Source organism: Eutrigla gurnardus (assembly GCF_963514095.1).
Source record: "Eutrigla gurnardus genome assembly, chromosome: 7".
Lineage (NCBI taxonomy): Eukaryota > Metazoa > Chordata > Actinopteri > Perciformes > Triglidae > Eutrigla > Eutrigla gurnardus.
The window spans coordinates 11,485,010-11,501,509 of NC_139921.1; the positions used below are offsets into that span (position 1 = coordinate 11,485,010).

At 41.0% G+C, this 16,500-nt stretch overlaps 1 long non-coding RNA gene across 1 annotated transcript; it reads right to left on the bottom strand.

The window, feature by feature from the left end:
* Positions 1-8,736: 8,736 nt before the first annotated feature.
* LOC311016316 lies at positions 8,737-9,319 on the bottom strand. Its single transcript, XR_014597471.1, has 3 exons — positions 9,195-9,319; positions 8,983-9,076; positions 8,737-8,873 (listed from the first exon to the last, which is right to left on the bottom strand). It is a non-coding gene; the product is annotated as an uncharacterized lncRNA (long non-coding RNA).
* Between the last annotated feature and the right edge of the window lie 7,181 nt (positions 9,320-16,500).

Genomic DNA, 16,500 nt, shown 5'->3' on the forward strand with positions numbered 1-16,500 from the left:
CAAATTCCCTTGGGAGAAAGACATGCTCCGAGTGTGTCTGCCCTCTTCCAGTGGATGACAAATTAAAAAATAAACAAACAAAGCTGAAGGACTGTCAATGGGCTTCTTCTGTCAGGACTCACAGCAACTCCAGCAGGACCATAAAGTCGGCCCTGAAGGAGAGCGCCTGTCAATCATCCTCTAGTGGCAGCCCGCCAAGCGTGCAATACTGGGAAGCGGCGCGTCCACACGCGTTTAAAATCGCCCCTGTGGACACGTACCTATAGACAATGAACGGGACGCGGGGAAACACCGCTGCCTGTGGACGCGCACCTTCCCTCTGGATCAAGACTACAGGTGCCACCGACGGCCATAAATCATACAATGCACGTTTTTTTTTTTTTTAATACCGAGCGTTAATCGCGCGTTAAAAAAATTAACGGCGTTAAGAGGATGTTGCGTTAACGCGTTATTAACGCGTTAACTTTGACAGCCCTAATATATATATATCATATTGTGAGGAGTCTGGATGTTCCCACCTCGTTGGTCTGCTCTCTCCGCCAGTGGTCCACATGGCTACTTAATATTCATAATAATCACATGAATATTAAGGACCCATGTGGACCCAGCTGAGTGTACAAGAATCTGCTTAGTAAGATAAACAGTTAGACTACATACAGCAGCATCCGATAAGAGCAGATTGAAATATCGGTTTTCTACATGTTTAACGTATGCCCGTTGAATAGGTGTATTGATAAGTAATGGCTTGATACTCACAAAGGTTTTATTGTACTTATAGGCTATAACGTTTCATGTTCACTTCACCGCAGGGGTGAAGTATAAAAAACACCTGTAAATAAGTTGTTAAATGTTGAGCTACCTTGAATGTTAACTGAATTTAAAGTTACTGAAGTTGCACTTTATTTTTCCCCCTGAATATTTGGCCAAAAAAGTTACTTTATCGATTTCGAGTTATTGCATCGTATTGTATCGTTTTAGAAGAGCGATACAATACTGATTACACCCCGGGTGTAATCTGTTCATGGGCTCTGTGTCACTACATTAAACAAATGTTAATATACATGTTACATCTAGCCCATTGTAGCATTGGAACCTAATCCATCCTGAGCCTTTTTGAGAGCCTTTTAATAATTTATTTGCAATATTTGCAGAGTTGTTTGTTCAAGCAACTGGGACACCTACGGCTGGTCCTGCGCCCCAGGAAAATAACAGTCCACCAGCCCCCCCTGTCGACAATCAATCTGGAGCAGGACCAGAACCAGTACCAGAACCAGCACCAGCACCAGAGCCAACACCAGAAGGAGAATTTGTTCTTCACCTTCTACCTGTTGTTTCACCATCTTCCCCATCTCAGCCTCCTCCTCCATCCTTCTCATCTTCTCAGCCGCAGCCTCTTCCTCCTTCCTTCTCCTCTTCTCACCCTCAGCCTCTTCCTCCTTCCTTCTCCTCTTCTCACCCTCAGCCTCTTCCTCCTTCCTTCTCCTCTTCTCACCCTCAGCCTCTTCCTTCTCCTCTTCTCAGCCGCAGCCTCTTCCTCCTTCCTTCTCCTCTTCTCACCCTCAGCCTCTTCCTCCTTCCTTCTCCTCTTCTCACCCTCAGCCTCTTCCTCCTTCCTTCTCCTCTTCTCACCCTCAGCCTCTTCCTTCTACTCTTCTCAGCCACAGCCTCTTCCTCCTTCCTTCTCCTCGCCTCAGCCTCTTCCTCCTTCCTTCTCCTCGCCTCAGCCTCCTCCTTCAGCTTCCTTCTCCTCTTCTCACCCTCAGCCTCTTCCTCCATCCTTCTCCTCGCCTCAGCCTCCTCCTTCAGCTTCTTTGTCCTCTTCTCAACTTCCTCCTCCATCTCCAGTCTCCTCTCTGTGTACTGCATTTTCTTCCCCAAAAAATAATGACCCAAAATGAAAGGTAAGATTTACTCTTTATCTCATGAATGTACTTAAAATTAGTTTTCCTTTATATTTCAAATCAAGTTAGTAGGGTTGCTACATTACTCTTGATTTTAATAATCTTTTTGTCTTTTTAAGAATGCAGAAAACACAGGACCCAGAAGGTGTTCCTGTTTGAAAGTATTGTGGACAAAAGGGTTTTAAATGTAAGTATGTTTACCTTCTTTCTCTTGGTGTTATTGTAAAATACAATGTCAAACCATATGTCATACCAGCAATGGTGTAGTGTTGAGGATGGATTGAGAACTCTCCCAAGCTGCTCTGTACTCAGGTGGTACAGCAGCTGATACTTCATTATCTTCATCCAGACGGCAGCAGTGTGAACACTCTGTGGCTGGGTGGCTGTTGTATGTGACTTTTGGGCTCTGTCAGACATCTCACTTCACTGATATCACTGATGGTCTGTAGATTGTACCAATGTTTTTGTAAGATTTTCTCACCGCTACAGAGCCTTCCTGTCCTGGGCTGTGCACAGACCGTGCTATTTTGTGATGTTTCCTGACAGGATGCTTGATATTGCTCGTCTGAATAAGTTATCAATAGTTTCGCTCTGAAATTTAGCCTTCAAAAATATATTTCAGGGAATGTACAGACTTTTCTGTGCTTTCATGTGTTTTAACCAAAGTGGTGATGTATGATGACCCACCCGGTTCTCGTTTATGTTGATTCCGAATAACCTACAACTGTTGACCTGCTCCACCTCAGCTCCACTTATGTAGACAGAACAGTGTGTCTTTTCCTTTTTCTTTTTTCAAGTGGCTCTTTGGTTTTGCTCTTTCTCAAAGTGAGAAAAACAGAAAAGTTGTAGTTTGATTTAAGGTGCGCCGTATGATTCACAACGTCAACTTATGTACAAGTAACATGAAAGAATTAAGAAAACACTACACCTTAAAAATTTGAGGAGCTGTAAAAGTGTTTGTTGACAGACAGGCTGTCACCCCACTTGCAGTAAGGTGTGTGTGCGTTTGTGTGTAAATGGAGAGAGAGAGAGAGAGAGAGAGAGAGAGAGAGAGAGAGAGAGAGAGAGAGAGAGCGAGCACGCAGCAAAGGGCCGCAGGTCAGAATCCAACCTGGCCGCTGCAGCACTCATTCTAACAAGCACGTGCTAAGATGTGCGTGCACAGATCATTTTCTGCACTGTGTTCTACTACACCACTGGATAAAAGTGTCTGCTCTACTTCGCCGTGTTGTTGTGGCATCTGTACTACCACACGTCACATCCTGCTGAGAGCTACATCCAATCAGCAACTGGGCTTCTCTCAGGGGAGAAAAACGGCCGCTGAAACGATCGCTCAAGCGACTCACATGCAAATTAGGGGCGTTTTGGCGAGATAGACCCACCTCATTCCGGGTATTCGAGCCTAATGGAAACACACCTATAAAGTCATTGCTGTTTAATGCACCCAATAATGGTGGTGTCATCCTCATTTTTGACTATTGTTCTTCTCAATGTCTCTGATTGAAGTCAAGAGTGTAGTTTTTATGTATTACATATGTATTATCCATTACATGTGTAAAAGCACTGAAAAGGTTAGTCAAGTGTTAAGTTTTATTATGTCGATCAAGGCTATTTGATTTTTATATTAAAGTCACGTTTTTCATGGAATTCTGTTCCCACTCTCTAAGTACCAGAATTTTCCAGTGACTATGCTTCAGCCATTCTTCCAGAACCCACATAAGACTCTCCACTTCAGTGTTTGCTACTTTTTCAACAATGTCTCCTACCCATTTTCTTATAATATATTTTTAATAACATTATTTCCATTTATAATAGTAATTCACAGATAAACTTAAATATAATTTTTGTACTAACTTAATACTTTAAATGCATCCAAGAAACTCTGTGTATGTCTATACATTTTATAGCTGTGTTTTGTAAGTGCCTCTATTTAGTACAATTTTTACATTTTTGCTTTATCGACACTAATTCATTCAAGACCGGTTTTTACATATACACATATATTTAAGATTTGTCTCCATAAGAAATGCGTGTTTCTCTCATATCTACTAGTCACTTTTTCTGGTGTCATCTCTTTCAGGGAAAAAAAAGAAGTCAAAGTAAGGTAAGTTTTTCCTTAATGAAAATTAACCATTAACCATTGGTCACCCTCCCATTTTAAAGTTACATTTTGGGCTGAGTATGTGCTCACAAACACTTTTAATTGCTTTTGAGAAGTACTGACAGTAGCATGACATATTAATATATAATAAATCTTTATGTAAGGACATTATAGACAATTGAATATGTCAGAAGCAAGGTCATCCTATAACCTTTATTTTTTGTATATGTGTTTTTCTTACATGTCCTGGCAGCGGCAAGGCCTGGGACGATACATGGGAGCCAGCCAAACAATATAGCGGTCATTAAGAAGTAGAACTTCGAACTTCGAATGGAACCTCCCTGAAAATTAAACAAACAAATACACACACACACACTTTCACAGACTTTTCAAATAATACAATGGAGAAATTATGTAATAAAATGTTGTTTCTGCTGTGTTTGATGTCTATTATTGAATTATTTTCAATTATTTGTCAATACAGTCTTTCCTTTAAAATGCAATTTAGGCTCTGACTGTTTAACCATACATAACAACATGACTTGAAGGGTAAATATTATGAAACACTTGAGCACATACATTTGAGTGCCTGGAGTGCCTACAAACTCACAAACTGTGAAAGAAGATGATCCATTAATCTTTTGTGGGTTGCCTCAATCTGAAATCATGAGACTCAACTTGCTATCCAGATATTGGTCTATTTCATATGTCATATGGGACTTATTTAAATAATATTGCTTCCAATCTGAGTACCCGGACAACGTTGCAATCAGAGCAGACCTGATTAACTACATGTCTGGGACGGGATCAAGAGGAGTGTCTCTGACAGAAGGTAAAGACAAAGCAATCCAAAGCAATGGACAGTATGGGAATGATTTTGTGTTTTCTAGCATTAAAGCCTGGAAAACTGTTATAGTAGTAACCATATATAAAAGTATTAACCTGAAAAATTGCAAACTTATTCACCTTTAATGTAATGTACTATTTGAATTGTGGGGGGTTGGGCAATATATGACATACCTGGATAGCTATACACAATAACACCGCTCCAGTTGGTCCTTATTTTATAATCAGTAAATGCACAATCATAATATAGGGAATTGTTCAAAGAATTGCCTCTGATACATACAGTAGTCACATGTAACACAATGTAATACTAATTTTGGCATATTATTAGACTGAGATATAGTCCAACTGATTTCATTGTTTAAGGTTGTATTGGTCAGTTCACATCCTTGCCCAGAAATAACAGTGGGATAAAGTGTGTCCATCGTCATAGCTCTGTCACAACTAAAATATGGAATATTTTAGGCTTTTGCAACGTGCCATGAACCCTTACTAGTCAAAAACAGACTAACCCTAACCCTAGCCCATATGGTGGATGAAAGGTAATTACTAAGGATGTCATTATGTACCTACACACAGAATACAATCAAAAAATTGATTTATTACTGTAGTTAACATACATATTTATCATAATCAAGAAAATGGTGGACTATTTTAGGCTATTGCAGTGTGCCATGAACCCTTACTAGTCAAAAACAGACTAACCCTAACCCTAGCCCATATGGTGGATGAAAGGTAATTACTAAGGATGTCATTGTTATGTACCTACACACAGAATACAATCAAAAAATTGATTTATTACTGTAGTTAACATACGTATTTATCATAATCAAGAAAATGGTTGACTATTTTAGGCTATTGCAGTGTGCCATGAACCTGTACTAGTCAAAAACAGACAGCTGATGTGGTGGATGAAATGTAATTTATGAGGATGTCATTGTGATATGAACCTACATACAGCATATTATGTCATCAAAATTGTTTTTATTGTTGTAGCTCACACATTTATAACATCTGAAGACGAGGAGTTTTTTTAAAAATATTTTTACATTATTTTACAGAATATCACAAAAACATTATTACAAATATTTCAGCTATACACAACTGTGCATGTCTGATTTATAAAACATCACTGAAAAAAAACGTATGGTTTACCTGCTACCTCATGGTGCTAATCAACATTGTGTGCTAAAAGTATAAATAGTACATATGTAAATAAAAACATACATATACACATAATAGGCTACACAATACTAAATATAGTAATAATATTAATAGTGAACTTTATTGGCCATTTAAATTGACAATAAAACATAATAAACCACCCATAGAAGGACTTACTAGGCATACAGAGTTAAAAGCTGATATATTAGCGAGAGTGGAGTCAAAAAAGGCTGGTCAATTGTATATTGGCAGAGAGGGATCTGGCTTCGGCACTAGGAGACGAAAAAGTTGGTCTGAATTGCAGCTTGTTCTCTCATGTCAGTCTGATGTATACCAACCGTGAGAGATCTTGAGTTAGGTCATTTACATTGTTTTTTAAAGTTGAAAGTACTTTAGGTACTTTGGAAGGGGCTTCATAGTTCATCATCAGTAATGTCAGAGTCGCAGAATAATCATCCGAAACATCTGGCAAGAATTTGATGGTCTCTGCTCCAGTCAAAACTTGCAGGTAGTAGTGTCTCACATGAGCCATCATTTCTCGGATGTTGTGCTGCTTTTTTCTGATAATGCTCTGCAGACCTTTCAAACCAGCTCCAGTTAGGCCCCACAGGGAATCTTGAAAGTATAACGGAAAAAAATAAACCCAGTATTAGTAACTTCATCATCAGCCGTGTGTACATTCATGTGATGTAAAATTTAAAAACATACCTTGCATTGTCGCCCTAGAAACAAGGCAGGACAGCTCTTTCAGGGAATCACCACGAGTTGAAAGAGACTTCCAATGCTGGTTCATCTCTGTGACCAGAATCTTTTTCTCCTCCTGAAGTCTCCTTACCGCCATGACAATGTCGAATGCTCTTCTCTTTGTCCTGAGGTCGACAGAATCTGGAAAACATTTGTAACAATACATTAATTCATACATATGAAAGATCAACATTCATCTATGAAGTTTTATGGAGTTGCAGATCGATTTTGAGGCATTAAAGGTGTGCCACATTTGATGGAAGTATTCAACAGACTAGTGTACCTACCTCTGTGTGGAAGTTGCCATGGCCAAGCTGTCTCTCCTGACAGAATGTTTTCCAAGCACAGAGTTTCTGTGTTCGGAACCATTCCATTGTATTTTTCCCACAACAGAAGTCAGGGTCCCTTTCTCCTCCCTGATCTTGCGGCGGATCCTGGCAGAACCTTTGTTGCTGTCTGTGTCTTTGTAGAGACGCTGGGAACGTCTCTTGACACTTGCCACCAGCACCTCAATCCTGGCCGCCAAGGCAGCAGCATCAGTGGTGTTGTTGGTTGTTGCTGTATGGAGGAAATGTGTGTTACACTTTGAGTAATGTATAGTAACAGTGCAATTTAATCACATTTTTATACAATTCCCAAATACCATTATGATAAGTTAATGGATTGAAAATGTAAGTTTCATTTGCCATGTTCTGATATGGAATGAAGGCCAACAGAAAACATCCCTTCTTTTCAGGGAATAAATGGTAACCCATTTAGTAAAAGTTTGAAAATGTAAATGAGATATCACTCCTATGCAAAGTATAAGAATATCCTAAATGGTTCATGAGAACGAGGTAATAATGGATTGGATTTATATGGTGCTTTTCAAGATACTCAAAGCGCCTGACAGGGTTCCGGGTTCCATTCATTCACACACAGTCATACCGGTGGTAGTAAACTACGATAGTAGCCACAGCTGCCCTGGGGCAGACTGACGGTAATGCAGAATGTAATCAGAGGGTGTTATCAGTAATTCTGCAACAGAAAAAATAAATGCATGAATCATGACTACATAAAGGTATGTGTGAAACTGTTGACAAAACTCCAGTAATAATTTCCTCACCATCTGCCCACTCCTTCACATCACTGACCCAGTCTTCCAACTGGCTCTCAGTCACTGCCAATTCAGCCTTCATGGTCTCCAGGTTCAGTAACTGGTTTTCCAGAGCTTTTGTGGTCTAGAAATGACAAAAAAGTCAGATACAATGAAAATAATTAAGTGAACATTCTGTCGACAGCCTCAACTACTGCTAACAACACTTAAAAATAGATTGTATTACTTTCTGGTATCCGCGGGACAGTGAGGTGGCCAAGTTGTCGAACTTTTGCCGATTCCAGCGCATGGCCATGAGTGTCAGCATGTCTGTACGTCCTGCAACAGAAAATATGATGTCGTAAATATTCAGCTAAAATCAACCACTCCTGTAAAGAGTGTTAAAATATTGTCCCGTCCTCGTGAACTCAATACCGTGTATCATCTCGTCACACCCCTATTATCTAGCCATCTCACCTGCTTTTGACATATGCTTGGTGGTCACTGCTATCCGAGAGAGGAAGGCATTGACCTGTTCCACCTCCTCCCCTATTGTCAGTCCAGCCCCCTCCTGATATGCACCACTCCATTTCCCCTGGTTAAAACGCATTCAAAAACAAACATGTTATAACTTGTCAATGTTGACCTGGATTTGTGTAGGTTTCCACATAAGATGATGTCACATGGTAACAATTGCTTACTTCACACTTGAAGTCATGGGCTTTGGCATGAAACACCGAGAGGAAGGGCTTCATGTTTAAAAGATGCTGGAGCTCTGGGCAGCTTTTTGCTACTTTTTGGAGGTAGGGCCAGTATTTGCATGTCACATCCATGCAAAAAAAAAGGTACTACTGGCCAGCTTTTGTTGTAAGTACAGGGGATACGCAAAAATCTCTCCCCTGTACATATTGAGGGCACAGAAGAGCACTCCATGCCGACAGACTGCAAGCTCTAGTCCCTCCTCATCCAGCTTGCTGGCCGATCTTTGGGAGGTCTCTCTGGCGGCTGACCATTCCCCTCCACAAACACCTCTTCCGGAGACCTACAATGTAAAAATAATTTGATTAATGAAAATGGTCCAAAGAATAACCTAACTAAACAAAAGGAAATGTATGTATTACTGTATATATAATTATAGTCTGAAATATTACATGTTTGGTTGTGCTGTGAATATAGTTGACAAATCTCGTGACATCTTCATCCTTTGCTATGAAGACACCTTCAAAAATGGCCTGTTCCTCAGATCTAAATAAAACAAGGGGACAGTTTGATATCTCATATTTTAAGGTTAATTGATGCACATTAAGAGACTTATGTCTTATGTTTTAGCTCAAACACTGACATTATAAATATTTCAGAGTACCTAGCTGCATTCTTGAAACGGTAATGCTAGCGGTTTCCATCCACAGAAACTGCAAGCATATCCGGGCTGCACGCAGGACAGGTGAAGTGCTCCTCCTTGCAGATGCTGTCCACCTCATAACGCACACCCTCCCACACGAAGAAACTTTTTAGAAAGCTGTCAGCTGAGATCTTCCCAGTCTATCACAAAAAAAGGACACATTACACAAATTAAAAAGGACACAGGTATTCAACACACAATACAAATAGTTTAAAAAGGACAAATAACTTCAATACTCACACGACCAAAGCGGACAGTTCGCTGATCTAGCATTCTTAAAAATGCCTGACAGGACAGTCCAGGAGCAGCCATTTTCATTTCATTAAATGAGAAGAAAACATCCGTAGCATAAATAGTGAAGTGAAGGGTAGCCGGCCAGTAGTCACTATGAAGAAGGTCCTCAATTCTAGCAGTCCATGTGACTTAGCATGCTTCACAAGCCAACTCAGGCAAGCTGAGATCATGTCGTCCTTGAAAAACGACAAACAATGTGAAAAATTTCCCACACTTAATTATAGACATTATTGTACAGTCTTATTACGATTTCATATACAAAGCTATCACAAACATATGTGGCTAGGTATTAGGTATTATTAAAAATAAACTGTTCAAACAGGACAGGTACATACCGCACAAAAAAAAAAAAAGGGAATTAAGAATCATTTTTACCGACAGATTTCAGGGGCCGTATTAACAAAATATCTCAAGGCTAAGAGTAGAATAGTAGTAGTCCTAACTTGCTGATTTAGCAGTAACTCTTAAAAATGAGGGGCGTTTCACTCCTAAGTTTAGGACTCCTAACTTTTTAAGATAAGTGTAATTCACAAAGCATTTTAGTGCTAAAAGTAGCTCCTAAATCTATAAAAACTTAGGAGTCCTATAGAGGACTAGAGGAGAGGAAAGTCACTAAGAGTAAATCAGGAAGGACCTAACATGGCTGCTGCAGTCAACATTTTGAAGAGATTAAATCATAGTGAGCTTTTAAAAAGGTATGGCCTTAACGGAGATGGCATTATGAACGTGGTAGAGTTGGTCAGGGATGCCATCGCATCACCAACGAATAAAAACCACCCAATATCACCACAGATTAAAGTTGGTACAACTCTCCGCTGTTTGACCACAGGAAAAATGCAGCTGTGCAATTCTTGGCGTCTCTCAGCTGTCGGTCTGGAGGATCTTACTCCAGACGATAAATGCCCTATCCAGACCCCACATAGTGCTGCAGTTCATTCACTTCCCCAGTGAAGTGTTTCTATCATAAATTCTCTCTTAGTGACTCATTCCCTCTCAGACAATCACTGTGGGCATAGAAGGGATGAACATGATGTCATCCATAGGAACGAGGTCAACCCCGCCCTCTAGTCTTATCTTAGGAGTCCCTCCCACTCCTTAGGAAAGGTTGGTCTCAGAGGCTTTGGGAATAGGTTTGAAGAAATTACTCTGAACTAAGAACTTTTAGTGCTCCTTAAGAGAACTCTTAGTGCCAAGATCAAATGTTTGGTGAATTCTGAATCCAATAAAAAAAAAAACACTGAACTTAACATAAGAAAATTAAAAAAAGACTTAATGGAAATGAACCACACTGCTGACAAGTATTAAAGAGATCTTGAAGAAGCTAAAATTTCCAACATGGTGTACTCAAAAGGTCAAGCAAGAAACTATATTTTGTACACTCGCAAACCAGAACTTACCACAGGAGCAAAGGGCCTTATCCAGTACAAATGTTGTTGGAGGCAACGGCTGGAAGTATCCTGCAGCACTGGCATCTCAGTTGTGGAGGGGGTGTCTGGTGTGCATTCCAACATCACATTCAGCACAGAAGAAGGGGCACGGTCTACAGTCACGACAACGGACAACAGCGGAATTGCTCCTGCACTGTTGGCAGATGTGCATTTCTACATCTTCTTGTGCCACTGTGGTATTAACCAGACGTGATCTTGCTGCCCTCCAGCTCTCTGAAAATAGACTTTTTCTTGTGCTCCAGTTCGTAGAAGCCAGAAGAGATGCTCTTGCCGTTGGTGCTTCCACCTCATCTCCTGTGGCATCGCTCAAGGATTGCTGGAGATCTCACAGAAAACCCCCTGTTAAAATGGTACAAAAACATTGAAAGTACAAATAGTTTTTTTATTTTAAAGTTTCACTGTATGGAGTGGCAGTGAAAGGTGTAACTACTATAATATAATAATTATTAAAAACGCATATTAAAATACAAAGATGGAGTTTATATATTAACACTGTATCAAATACACCATACAGATACAAGTAAGAATTTCTGAACATTATGCTTTGGGCTAATAGAAACCAAATTAGGTACATACCAACAGTCTCTGGAGCAGAGGCCACCTCAGAGTGAATGTTGGGAGCATCGACAGGGGGACAAGTCTTCTGACTGCAACCAGCTGTACCAGAATAAAATACAGCAACAATCGTTTATACCATTAAATCAAACAAATGATACACAACATCAGTTAACATAACACAAGACTTAAAGTGGTGACTCCTAAAGTCCTCTTTCGTACTTCCGTATTTTTGCAACGTGATCATTTATTAATTAGTTTGTTTGCATATGCATGTTTGTATAGAACAAATAGACATTTATTTTCACAAATCTTGTGTTGTATAATAACAAACTTCAAATGAAAATTGTAAAGACTTGATATAGAGGTAACTATGCTACCATATTTGTGCGAAGTGCAGAGCCATAACTTTTGACATGAATTAAAGACAATGTCCCTCCAGCCGACAGACAGTGATGCCAAATCGGATCTTTAACATATCATGAATGCAAAAACAATACTGACCCTCATTCGACTGATTCCTGCTTGATCGTGGTCTTGCATGGATTAAGTTACCGTCACTGTCTCTCTCCTTTCACCTCACCGTCGGCATGGGTGCCACGGGTGCCACCTGGGTAGCTGCCTGCTCTTTCTGCAGAAAGGCATCAACCATTTGAAGGTCATCACTGAGCTCTTGCTGATCAACCAGGTTATCCACACTCATGAGCAGATCCTCAAGCTCTGAATCAAACATGATGAAGGGCAGAGAGACAAAAAGACTGGCAACAGAGAGTTGGACAGATAAGACAAACACAAAGGAAAGCACAGTGACACAGAGAGAGGAACAGACGGATAAAGAAAGTGCCTTTGGGTTGTTTTGTTTTTAGAAAAACAAAAAGGGTTGTTTTTTAGAGGACAAATTTGCAGGACCTGTTGAGAGAAGAGAACATAATTGAGGAACTCAAAACTGAACAACCTAAATTTCACACCAGTGTTTTTATTTATTTACTTACAACATTACTATTTGGCTACTAACCAACAATTGTGAGCTAATGTAACTTAAGTTTCCACTGGAACCCTCAAGCATAGAGGCGGGTAGTTTTTGGCTAAATTCTATCAAACCTTAAGTTTAAGATACAAATATAAATAATGGTTTAATGTTTTCAGGTAAAATAGTGTAAAACTAAAGTTTGACTAATGGCGTCCGACTTGCGATAGTGACGTAACGTTACCGCACGGCAGAAGGCCTTATCACTAACCACGCTAACCACATTAAAATTACATCATGAGCGACAACATTTCTGAAAACTGTTTCATATTCATGGCAACTGTCTTTTCAATTTAATGCAGTTTCCCTTAAAATAAAATTACACCGAAAAAAAGTGAACCTCAAATGCACAGCCGTTTTCATTAAATTACTACCCAGCACTTCTAGAGGTGCTAACAACAACATTTCGGCTGATTTTATAATTTTTCATTCATTATAGTGGCTTATATTTTAGTATTTTCTCTAACATAAAGTCGATGTTCTTACCTGCTTAAATGGAAGACGGCATGTGCGCATCTTGTCATCGTCGCACACGATGACGTCATTCAAGCGCGTTATATGGCACGTTTTTGGAATAAAATATTTATCAATAAAAATACTAAATATTACACTGCGGTATAGAAAGAAATATTATAAAAGCCAATTGTCTGCTGTCATATTGCGTCAGTAAGAAAATCTTAACAACATGTTTTTTTTGGGAGTTCATATTGTAGGATTCAGCCGGTGTGGGACTGTGGTGTGCAACAGTACTAGGTGTTGCTGTTTAATTATTAATCAATTTTAATCAGTTCACATTCATATTCTAGTTCATTTTGAAAAAAATATAGTTTAAAACTGATTTGTCAAGCAACGGCCGCTAAGGATCATGGGTAGTGTAGTGACTTCATTTATCCAAAACGGAGAAAAAACTCCTTGTTTCTCAAAATCGAAGGGGAAAACAAAAACAATAATGCCCATACAATTAACCCGTCACTTTTGTGTAATTAACAAGGGTACACTGGTGTTTTTGTGTTGAGAAACGTCGCAGATATCACTGTAAAATCACCGTTAACGTAAAAACTGACAGCAAGGTGAATACTTCCGGGATTCAGGTCCTCCGTTAGCCAATGGGACGGATGCTCAGTGCGTCTGTGTGCGCCGTGGTCGGGTTAATACTGAATGAATGAATGGCTCGGACACTAGCTCTGAGCTTCAAATATCCCCGCGGATGGGATTACATTGGAATGCAACACAGTCTCACACAAAGCACGTCAAAAACCGACGCTTGGTCAGTGTTGGAGGAGGACGTCCAGATCCGTGTTCATATGACAGAATAGGCTATTCTGTGCTTATTTCACAGAATTGAGTTCGGGCGATCCTACCGAGCTGTAAAACGCGATCAAACTGCGGTCCGTGTTTATATCACGGAACCGGAACCTCGCCGTACGTGTCTCTATCACGTTATCTCGCTGTCCGTGTATCTGTCACAGAATCTTGCTGTCCGTTTTTTATGTCACGGAACCGGAACCTCGCCGTCCGTGTCTCTGTAACGGAATGTCGCTGTCCGCGTCTCTGTCACACAATCTCGCAAAGGGAACAGAATTAAACTGACGTTTAATGATGACAGGACAACAAGCTGAGCCTTCAACAACTGTGAGGGTCAGGGTGATATATTGGTGTTGAAAATTAACTAAATATTGCTTCAAATGTTGCGTTTCCAAGTCAGAAAGCACGTCCATCGAGTGAGATCTGTACTTGTCACTGAAAGGGGCAATCCGTGTGTGGACCACGGGTGGTCAGTGGCATTGATTTGCGTTGGCGTGATTTGCGTGGTCATTTCACAGAATTTCGGGTGTTTCCGTTATATTGTCACGGATTTTGAGTTAACGGTCCATGGCCATTTCACGGACGGGCCGTGGCCATTTCACGGATGTCTGTGAGACCAGGTTGACACACACACAGACCCAAAAGTCTCTCAGAGAGAGAGAGAGAGGCAACGGATAAATGAAAGAAGTGTACAAACTTCTTGGTTACAGAAACATGGCGTATTAATTTTATGAGGTTATTTACTTGCCCATGATGAAAAAAATAGCTCTGAATGAACAACAGCTGAGCAGAAGCGCTTGTCGACCGTCGCAAAGAAATACGCGTCTGGTCTGAACTGGGGGGCACGATTGTCGTGGACGCACCGCCTCGCAGCGCTTCGGCAGCCGGTGTGACCCAAGATGAGAGGAACGCTGTGCAAGTGCAAATCCAAATGATTTCCTGAATTTATAGAAGAGATACTATGCTGTTTCTAAAGTGTGAGCAGGTCGTGTCACTTGACTCATCAGGAGGAAAAAAAATCTGTAACGTTTAATTGGACTGCAACATTGACGTTCGTCGTTCATTTCACACAATCTGAACTAATTCCCTTTCAATTTCTTTATTTACAAATGCGTTGTGTTCAGTTCAAAATTCACGGAAAATTGAACGTGTTCTTTTGAACACGTTCATGCACAACACCGCCACCACATGTACCAAGGCTCACTGCAGTGAATCTGCCCTGTGGCCCTCTTTTAAAGCATGTCGTCCCTCTCTCGCCCCTTTCACGCTGTCCTACCGCAAGGCAAGGCCAAAAAATAATAATAGTGGTTCAAAGTGGTAAGTAGGCTGTACGCTGACACAGATAAGTCAGTCCCTCAGATGGGAATCTGTATCTGTAGCTCTCCTAAGCGACCCTCTCACGATCCGTGCACTGAGCTTTTTTTTATTTTATTTTTTTATCCACGCACAGAGCTCCATGGGATCTTTTACAAATGCTGATGCCATTTTCCAAGAGAGCTGATTGGTCAGTGGGCGGCGCTTTCTACATGTTGATCTCTTATCAGTAACATAACCTTCTCCGGAGCAGGTTATAGCACTTTGAAGAATTGTTGCTGTTTTCAAAAGTCCCCCCCCCCCCCCCCCAGACTAAAAATTGTTGGGTGACCCACTACCTCCTCCAGTGGTCCCCTAAAATGGTCCCTTAGTGGCCACAGCAACAGACACACAAAGAACACATAGACCACACATTATGTGAACCATAGAAACTTTTTTGAGATAAACTAATTTTATAATTCATTATACACATAGATTTCATGCATACAACAGAAAACATCTGTCTGATGGAGGTGACTTGAAGTGGGTCATGCTATGCAGAGTTGAGGTGAAGTCTGAACAGGTGAGTCTTGAGTCTCTTTCGGAAGATGGCAAGTGATTCTGCTGTCCTGACATTGGTTGGGAGTTTGTTCCACCACCGAGGCGCCAGGACATAGAAGAGTAGGGACTTTGCTGAGCAACATTTGTTTGATTTCGGCTGAAGTGGAGGAGTGAAGTGCTCGCGTCGGGGCATGTGGTTTGACCAGTGTTTGGAGGTAGATGGGTGCCGTTCCATTGATGGCCATGAAGGCCAGTGCCATCATCTTGAATTGGATGCGGACTGCAACAGGGAGCCAGTGGAGGTCACAGAGGAGGGGAGTCACATGGGAGAATTAGGGCAGATTGAAGACAAGGTATGCAGCCAGGAGAGAGTTGCAGTAGTCAAGGCGGGAGATGACCAGTGCATGGACCAGGAGTTGCATTGCGTCCTTTGTGTGGAAAGACTGGATCCTGCGGATACTGTAGAGGGCAAATCTGCAGGATCGGGCCACAGCAGTGATGTTGGGGTGCAAGATAGTTGGTCATCAAGGATTACATCCAGGTTCCTCGCAGTTGATGAAGACAATACTGTGATGTCCCAGACACTGGTCTGGTCTGCCATGTGAGGGCAGTCTTTCCCCGGGATGAAGAGGAGTTCGGTTTTATGCAGGTCAAGCTTGAGGTGATGCGCAGTTGTCCAGGCGGAGATGTCTGCCAGACATTCTGAGATGCAAGTTGCAATGTGGGTGTCGGAGGTTGGCGGAAAAGAGAGGAGCAGCCTGGTGTCATCTGCGTAACGATGGTA